This window comes from Palaemon carinicauda, chromosome 43, assembly GCF_036898095.1.
Source record: "Palaemon carinicauda isolate YSFRI2023 chromosome 43, ASM3689809v2, whole genome shotgun sequence".
Classification (NCBI taxonomy): domain Eukaryota; kingdom Metazoa; phylum Arthropoda; class Malacostraca; order Decapoda; family Palaemonidae; genus Palaemon; species Palaemon carinicauda.
Genome location: NC_090767.1, coordinates 1,732,064 through 1,741,736, shown reverse-complemented (window position 1 = coordinate 1,741,736; position 9,673 = coordinate 1,732,064). Strand labels below are relative to the sequence as shown.

General features: G+C 33.3%; 1 long non-coding RNA gene across 1 annotated transcript; it reads right to left on the bottom strand.

Annotated features, from left to right (window-relative positions):
* Positions 1-1,100: 1,100 nt before the first annotated feature.
* LOC137633917 (uncharacterized) lies at positions 1,101-4,014 on the bottom strand. Its single transcript, XR_011042346.1, has 3 exons — positions 3,370-4,014; positions 2,760-2,921; positions 1,101-1,893 (listed from the first exon to the last, which is right to left on the bottom strand). It is a non-coding gene; the product is annotated as an uncharacterized lncRNA (long non-coding RNA).
* Between the last annotated feature and the right edge of the window lie 5,659 nt (positions 4,015-9,673).

Below are 9,673 nucleotides of genomic sequence, written 5' to 3'. Positions count from 1 at the left end.
TGACTCAAACTTATATATTTAATATGGAAATGTATTTCTAAGAGAAGAAAATATTATCTTCTTACTTAGGTTTTTTTTTTTTTTATTTTTAATATCCATGTAATTCAATTAAATAAAAAAGGAATTAGTTTTAGGTAGAGAGAGAGAGAGAGAGAGAGAGAGAGAGAGAGAGAGAGAGAGAGAGAGAGAGAGAGAGAGAGAGAGAGAGAGTACCATCCTCCACCGACACTAACAATGAAGTGGGACATCTTTTCACTCAGCAAACACATCTGAAAGGTCATCATCTCGTGACCATCATATAACGACATCATCCGTTGCAATAACATCACATTTCTCTGAGACATCAACCCAGATCTGTTAATCAGAAACAACAAGGAAACAGGGAAGACATGTACACGTGAAGAATCTACCCCGCCCCCCCCCCCCCATTCTTACCATCTATATATACCACTTTTAACTAATGTCTTTATGGTGGTAATAAAAGGTTTATATAAAAAACAGTTAGTAATATAGATAAATTTATTGTATCAACAACAGAATATTATCATAAAAATATGTAAATATCGGTAAAAATAAATAGTGAAATATATAATCAGGTGCAGTGCATAAATTGTCCATATTAACACAAAAAAAAAAAAATCTAACCCAGGTTATTTATCAATATCATATGGAATGTATGTCAACATAATGATATTCCCCAAATAACACAAAATATATATTAAATCTATTTACATTCCATGAGCAAGCATTGGGTGAAAATCTGAATTCAATGAAGGGTATATAGTGTATAGCTTATATGTTAAAAAAAGATATATTCCATAACGCTACAAAAAATATAGTTTATTAACAAAAACAGTACGTTCAAATTTTGTTGTTAATAGGTGTAGAGTGTAAAAATAGTATTTTCATATTATGTTGTAAATGGATATGCAGTATAAAAAATAGTACAATTAAATTATGTCATAAATGGGTATACAGTATAACAATAGTATATTCAAATTATGATGTTGAAGGATATACAGTTTAGAAAATAGTAAAATCATATTATGTTGTAAATGGGTATACTGTATAAAAATTGTACATTCAAATTATGTTGTAAATGGGTATGCAGTATGTAAATAGTACACTAAGATTATAACGTAAATGGGTATACTGTATGAAAATAGTATATTTAAATTGTGTTCTTAAAGGATGTACAGTAAAAATATAGTAAAATTAAATTATGTCGTAAATGGGTATGCAGTATGAAAGTAGTACATTCTAATCATGTTGTGAATGGGTATACGGTATAATAAATAGTACATTCAAATTATGTCGTAAATGGGTGTACAGTGTAAAGAAAATACTATATTTAAATTATGTCGTGAATGGGTATACAGTATATGGGCACTGATATATATTTAGAAAAAGTGCCATTTTGTGGAAGGGAATAACTATACTATGTGATGAAAAAATACATTCTATAAGGACTATGAATACTGAAGGTATCAACAACAAAAATCATTCTTGGTAAGCCATTGATAAAATATTATAACAAAAAGATTATACAGCACCAAGATATTCTGAAAAAAAGATAAATTATGAATACAAAATTTCTTGTTTTCTGGTTACAGTGAAGATATATAGTATGTTTTTAATTCTCTAACGAATTTTTAGATTTTTAAGGTAGAATTGGCATTAGCTTCCTTGCTCACCCAAATACCCCGTGAAGCAGGTGGGAAATAAGGGTCATGGGCATAGACAGAGTTAGAAGTCTGAGGACAGGAGTCAGCAGGTGGAGAGCCTCATACTACAGGACCTTCCTGGGGCACTGTAAATCTTATCTCAGTTCCGGCTTGTTATCGGAATCTGGCATTGGACTATCGTGGACTTCTCTCACTTAGGATCAGATTCCTGTGGAAAAAAACATAGGATTTTAGGTTGAGAAGGTAGATGTTTTCTTTGGGAAAGGAATCAAAAGTTATTACACAGCACCTGGAATTTAGGATTGTATTTATAGGGGTTCTAAGAAATATTTATTAAATAGGTTGACTATGACAACAGGAGTGCCCAGCTCTACAGAATGGACTGGATGTAGAGACGAACGGAAAGTAATATGAGTAGTGGAAATAAAATTCCTGAAAAGAGTACGTGGAATGATACATGATGGGAGAAGACCTGAAGACCTGTTGTTGAGATTACACATGTACAGGTGGACAGAAAAGCACAGTGGAGAAGTGGGTGAAATGTACACTGATGTGCTGGATCTGTACCAAAATGCATGTTCTTTATTCCTGGAAATAAGTGATCAAATTCTGAAAAGAGTCAAGTATTCAAGTTCACTGATCACCATGTACTTTGGGCCATCATCATCATCATGAGGGATATGCTTCAGGGCTTCATTAATTTCAATTTCCACTTTGAGAAGAGAAACTAAAAGATTAATTCACAATTTTCATGTCAGCCATAGTAAAAAAGATTCTTGCTAAAGATATTGCTATAAGTTAATGTTGAGAGTAATCATTTCTGTACAGTAGCAAATTTGCAGATAGGAAGGTCGCGCTTATAGCTTTACACATTAACTCATTTTATTATGGAGAGTGTGTGTGTGCTATTAATGAAATAAAGAGTATTTTGTTTTTATTACACTTCCTTGTAATTATATGATTATCATTGTGCTTGCTGGGTAATCCCTTAAATCTATTACATTTACCCTTAATCCATAAGTAAGGTTGTTTCACTTGTGTGCTGATCAAAAGCAAAGCTCTAATGGTACTCACCTGAAGATTGTGATCAAACAGGAGATGGGGTGAGTTCTTTTCAGTTCCGATCAATCAAGAGGCTCTAATCACCTAAGTGGATTCCAGATGATTTGCTGGGATGAAGATGTCCTCGTCTTGTTTCTCAAGGAGACTAGACTACTCTTCTTTGGTTATTTGAATCTGCAATTAAATGAAGTTGATATTAAAAACTTCTCATAAATATATGAAATAGCATTTGAAAAAACAGATCATCAAAATGGATTGAATCTTCCAGTTTTCGCATTACATTTATGATAGAACATTGTTCGAAAGAAAATATTCCATATTCATTTCAATAATCTTAATAAATTCACATTTAAAAGGACAATCTGGAATTAAATGGCTCCTTCATTCCAAGTCTGATCATTCCTGAATTTGTCACAATAAGGGAAAAAGAGAAATATTAATTATGCATCGACCAAATCCAGAGAACCATCCGGAATCAAATGGCTCCTTCATTCCAAGTCTTATCGACCAAATATCGACCAAAGAAAAATATAGAAGTTGAAGAGAGGAGGCTCTGTGCAAAGAAGTGGAACATGACTCTAGAGAAGGACAAAGTTAAGGAATGGCTATGTCTGGTACTCACCTACATCGATCCGAGACGAGAAGTGAAGGAATTAACACTTTCAGAGATGACCTGCTTTTCCCTGAGGTCAGACTCTATTTCCAGAATGCAGATAATGTCTGTTGTTTAGGTACATTGCCGAACCCTTCCAGCCATGCAGAGGCTCTTGTAGTTTTTGCAGCCTATAGGAAAAAGGTCTCAAAAAAGGCCTGAAAAACTCTCCACTCCTGCCCAGACAACAAAATAAAAACCATGAAAAGCTGTCGTATAAGCATGACCTCTCACCAGAGGGCTGATTTAGGTGCCATTTGAAGAAATGGTGGAATTTCCCAAAAGAAGCTCAACAAATAATTCTCCTGAAAACATGTAATAAACAAAGAATTAATCTTTGGTGAAAAAAAAATAGGTTTAAAGCATCTTGCTTAATGAGTGAAGACAAATTAGGTAAGTAAAATCCTCATGATGAAACTATTTAGAAGAGGGGAATTTTACAATTAGTTTCTAAAGACAAAAGTTGAATGATTGAAAACCCCAAGTTAATCTTTACTTATTTTTGTGATTCAGAAATAAAAAAAGTAATTTAGGACATATCTGTCTGTCTGTGCTGCCGAAGTGAGATATCCAATCTCTTTCACCTTTGTTTTTTTCTGCTAATATAATGAAGTTTTACTTCCAACTAAAAGAAAGAGGAAAGATTAATATCAAATTAAATATAAGACAGTACTGGAATATAAAAAGGTTCTAATAAAGTTATGATATAGTAAATTATCAAATAAATATATTTTTATCATAAATAATAGTAATGTTAACAATGATAGTATCAATAAAAATGACAATATAGAAAACTTTTGCAAAAGTTATCGACAGGAGAGTAACTTTATTCTTCGCGTCTTATTCATTAGGAACAATAAACTTAGATTTTATTTTTTTCCTTTAATTCATTTAGAGTAGTAACTTCAAAGTTTTTAACTTAAAATCTTACCTCATCTTTTTGTCTTAGTTCTGTGTTCTTTATCCTCTCATCAGAAGTTGACTAAATGGGTCTGACTGACGCTGTTCTAACATTTCAGCTTCTCTTCAGTCCAACAGATGACAGTGGACAATATCCCCTTGCACCAGTCAGTCAGTCAGTCAGTCAATCAATGTTCAGTTCTACCAGTTCATCTGATCTGTAAAAAGGAAATAGCATCAACATACGAGTGCAAAACAAAGTTTGAGTGCTATAGAAAAGATAAAATGTCTACAATAGAAATCTTGTTGTGATATATCTTCACTCTGATCTTTTATTGCAAAACGAAATGGATCAACTAAATTAATAAGAATATGTAGTAGCAGAGCATATCTATTCATTATCATATAACATTAAATGCAGGATAGAAGTTGTACAAAAACACTTTACATGTAAGTTCACAAAAAAGGATATACTTCTGATAAATATCATTTTGCATGGAGCAAATTGCCTGATATAAAATGAGTAAAATAAAGGAGTTGTAGACAGGAGTGTCTATACAAAAAAGAGGAAGAAGATTACTTAAGAGAAGGTCACAGATAAGGAATAACTGAGTCTGGTAATTACCACCATTAATCCGAGATAAGCTTTGAAGACCTGTCTTGGGGCTGCTCCCTGAGGTCAGATTCTGATTCCTCAATTCAGAAATTGGCTACAATTCCTTATGGGAGACTCTTTACTTTCGCTCAGGTGTTGACTGGACTCGGTGTGCCCAACCTCCAAAATAAAAACCTGAGGTGAGGAGAGCCACTTTAGAAAGAGTATGTCAAGCACCTCGTTCCACCAGCCGTGGTTTGGAGCTTCCCTCGCCGGTCCTGGCCTCTGACCTTCCAGCTCAGGTCTTTGCAAGGAAAGACTGGCTGAGTGCAGGGAGATGTCCGAATGACATTTCTCTATAGTGCTGATGCAAGCACCATTAGAGAAGACAGAGGAATTCCCGAAGAGAAGCTCGTCACTTAATCATTTCCCTACAAAAATACAGTAAATATACAAAAATAGTTATTTTGGAAAACAGGATTATCAAATGACTCTTCCTTAATTGTCAATGATGAATTGGTGAAATAAATGCAATGGCTTAAGACCATTATAAGTAGGTACCTTTACAATTATTATCTAAAAATTTTACAGAGTCAACTCTTATATTTCATTGTGTAAAAAAAATGAAAATATTCTAAAATAAGTCTAATCGTATATATTTTTGGGGAAATATATGTTCAACATGAATAAAAGAAATGCATATTAATGCTAGTCTTCTAATTCAGTTTAGCAAAATAGTAATTCCAAGTATTACTCTTTCTATTCCTTTCATTAAGAGCAGAAACTACAAATCTTACATTTTCATTCAATTGATTAAAAGAAGTAACTCCTTATCATACCCATTTCATACAATTCACTAAGTTTAAAAACTCAAAGTTCTTACCCTGAAAATCCTACCTCATCTTATTATTCTCTTCTTCAATGTCCGCTTCAGTTCTGCCTTCCTTCATTTTCTGATAAGAATTTCACTTCATGGGTCTGACGGACGCTGGCCTAACATGTCAGCTTCTCTTAGGTACAACAGATGACGAAGAACTGTATCCCTGTGCAACAGTCGGCAGCAAGTCAGTTAGTCAGTCAGTCAGTGAGTCAGTCTTCTGTTCTACCAGTTCATCTGATCTGCAATAGGAAACAGCATCAACTTATGAGGCCATTACAAAGTTCAACCGTTTTACAAAAGATCAAATCTCTGCAATAAAAAGCTTAGTGTGATAGATAATCCTTTACTTTGATCCTTAATTGCAAAACTAAATTAATATGATTCCTTAAAAGCGAAACTGGTCCATTTTAGCATGTACGTCCAAATAAAAAGTTATACTTTCTGATAAGTTTACTTTAATGTTAAAGATAATCGAATACAGAACTAGAGATTTCACAAAGAACTCACCTGTCTTAAAAGTTTTATGATCCCTTTTTCTCATTTCTTTTTTGTTGCAAGATATGAGTCCTTTGGAGGACTTGGGTAAGAATGATGTCTTCAATCACCTCGAGAGAGAGAGAGAGAGAGAGAGAGAGAGAGAGAGAGAGAGAGAGAGAGAGAGAGACTTCTTGCTGAAGAGCTAGAGCTTTGAGGGAAGATTAAGGACATATCATAAGACATTATCAATTTAGGCTAATATTGAAAAATAAAAGGTTAAAGGTGATAAAAACAACATTTGTTTCATTCAGAGATTTATTTATGATGATTTCCACTGTTACTTATTACCTACCATCACCTCTAATATCATCAGTAAGACTTGATTGTCATGAATAGATGTTAGACAATTTTTAAAGTGAATCTTAGTACAATCAAGTCTTGCAGCATTTTGCTAAGAATATGACATGATATAAGTCATGCACTACTTTGTCACTTAAAAAAAAAAAAAAAAAAAAAAAAATTGTTGCATTGAAATGATTAAACAAAAGCAAAGTTCTGAGAATAGATATAAGTGAATAGAACAAACAGGAGAATGATAAAACAATAAACATAGTAATGAAAGTTTCGTAAAAATTGGTTTTTATGAAAAGACGTTGAACTTTCCCTAACATTTGTTATTGTCAAGTAGATGTCTGAGACATGATTAAATAAACACAAACACACCCACACACACACACTTTTATATATATATATATATATATATATATATATATATATATATATATATATATATATATATATATATATATATATATATATATGATAACAATAATAATAATAATAATAATAATCTTAATATCAGCAAAAGCCATATACAGAATTACAATAGAGGTACAGTGATCTTACATTTATGACATCAGTAAGAAAGATAAGATATGCAATATTATCGGTGATACAGTACAAACATCAATTAGCAGGTTGATCCCAGAGTTCTAAGGTCTGGGTAATAAAATCATAGTAGCATTATTGCTTAATAATAATGATGATAACAGCAGGACTTCCAGACAGCAAAGATATAATATAATGAAACACGTTATCATACCATTATTGGATATTATTCCAGTGTTATTTAGTGATGAAGATGTTGCAGAGCCACAACAACAGAGATTAGTAAATACAATTCATTGCACTGACGCTTCCCTACTCCAGGTTTCCCACATTTTGGATTTTATTCTAGCAGCACTTGCAAGCACATTTTGAATTAGGGGATTTTCACTAGAACGTAGGCGGGAGGTGAGACTTACTATAGAGTGTCGAATGACGGTTTTTAGGTTATCCAGTCTATTTTCAACAAACATCACTGGAGCTGAATGGTGCCTCGGGGTATTAGTGAGGCGTCTTAGGATATCAGTGTGAATGACTGTGATACGTCTCATCGATTCACGCGTATAGTTTGCCCATAGCGAGCAGCCGTACAAGTTATAGCAGTAGGTTTGAAACGGGAGTTTTTTTATATCATGGCGGCAGAAGGCAAATCTTCTCCTTACCATGTTCCCTGGACAACACAATTTACGTCGCCTCTTTTCAATGTCACATATCAGAATCCTTTACAGAAATCACCTTTATAATCTGAAAGTGAATTTTATAATCTAATCATTATAGAAAGGTAGATTACCATGAATCCCTTATTGGTATTGTAACACTATTTTGACCATTTAGGGATAAATTGTGATTATGAATTTTAATTTGGTGTAGTTGAAGAATTAACTCTGATGAACGTCTTCTTCTTCTTCTTCTTCTTCTTCTTCTTCTTCTTCTTCTTCTTCTTCTTCTTCTTCTTCTTCTTCTTTTTCTTCTTCTTCTTCTTCTTCTTCTTCCCGGCGATTTTTATGAAGGGAAAATCCACCTGGCGAGCAAAATAGACAACACCATTAAGAAAAAGACTCTGGATAAATGCAATGAATAAACACAAAAGCTAAAAAAAAAGAAAAAAACATAGGCCAAGATTATTCTATTCATTATTGAAAGGAGTAATAATGATAATAAAGGAAAGGCAGAAGATGAATATGATGAGAGTTAAAGGCAATGAGGAGATAATTGAAGGGAACATTAAATACTGAGGTGCAAACACACATGATCACAGATTCTGGTCAAATGATAACAAACAGAAGAATCAGAGATAACATGAGATAAAAATGAGATGGCAATTGCTATACATATCAACTCTCTCTCTCTCTCTCTCTCTCTCTCTCTCTCTCTCTCTCTCTCTCTCTCTCTCTCTCTCTATATATATATATATATATATATATATATATATACATATATATATATATATATATATATATATATATATATATATATATATATATATATATATATATATATATATATATATATATATATATATATATATATATATATATATATATCAAAAGCAAAATCTTAAAGAAATAAGATTTTGAAACTAAGCCTATAGTGAATATACTTTATTTATCATGGTCCATCACCTACTGAAAGGTTTGGAACGTTGGTGGAAGAGAGAGAGAGAGAGAGAGAGAGAGAGAGAGAGAGAGAGAGAGAGAGAGAGAGAGAGAGAGAGAGAGATCGTACAACACTTATGAAGAAGAAGTATAAAAAGAAGAAGCAAACTTACCATTGAACACCAACAATACATCCGGTGGATTCCTTTGCCTTAAGATCCATCTCTCTGCGTAATGCTTCGTCATCTGGTCGTTCTTCTTTTAGGAACACGATGAAGTCTCTCACCCTGACTCCCTTCAAGGAGGCGAGGAGTCTGAGGATGACCTCAGGGCTCCTCGTCCTCCCCAGGGAACACAGAGGAAACCAGATTTCCCCGAACGATCTGTTGGGAAGAAGAAGGAAAGGAAGAAAATGGGATGAAATGAAATGAAAAGAAGAAGGGAAATGATGTCATCCACATTTGTTCATTATTTTATGCTTTTATTGTTATCTTGTTTCGTTAAGATGGACATGTGCATTCAGACAGATACACGCACACACACGAATACCAATGGAGAGAAAGAGAGAGCGGGAGGGTGAGTGAGGGAGTGTGTATGTGTTCCTAATAATAGAATAAAAAAAGAGAGCAACGAAGAATTCCAACTTCCCTCTATGCATTCTATTATATGGGATTTCCACGTACATTGTCGGCCTACGGAAAGTACCCTTTCACACACACACACACACATGTACACACACACACACACACACACACACATATATATATATATATATATATATATATATATATATATATATATATATATATATATCCATTTTGACAGGACATAGGCCTATTTTCTCAGAGTATTAGGTAAACTCAATAATGAATAATATAATAACATGATATAATAATAATTCTCTCTCTCTCTCTCTCTCTCTCTCTCTCTCTCTCTCTCTCT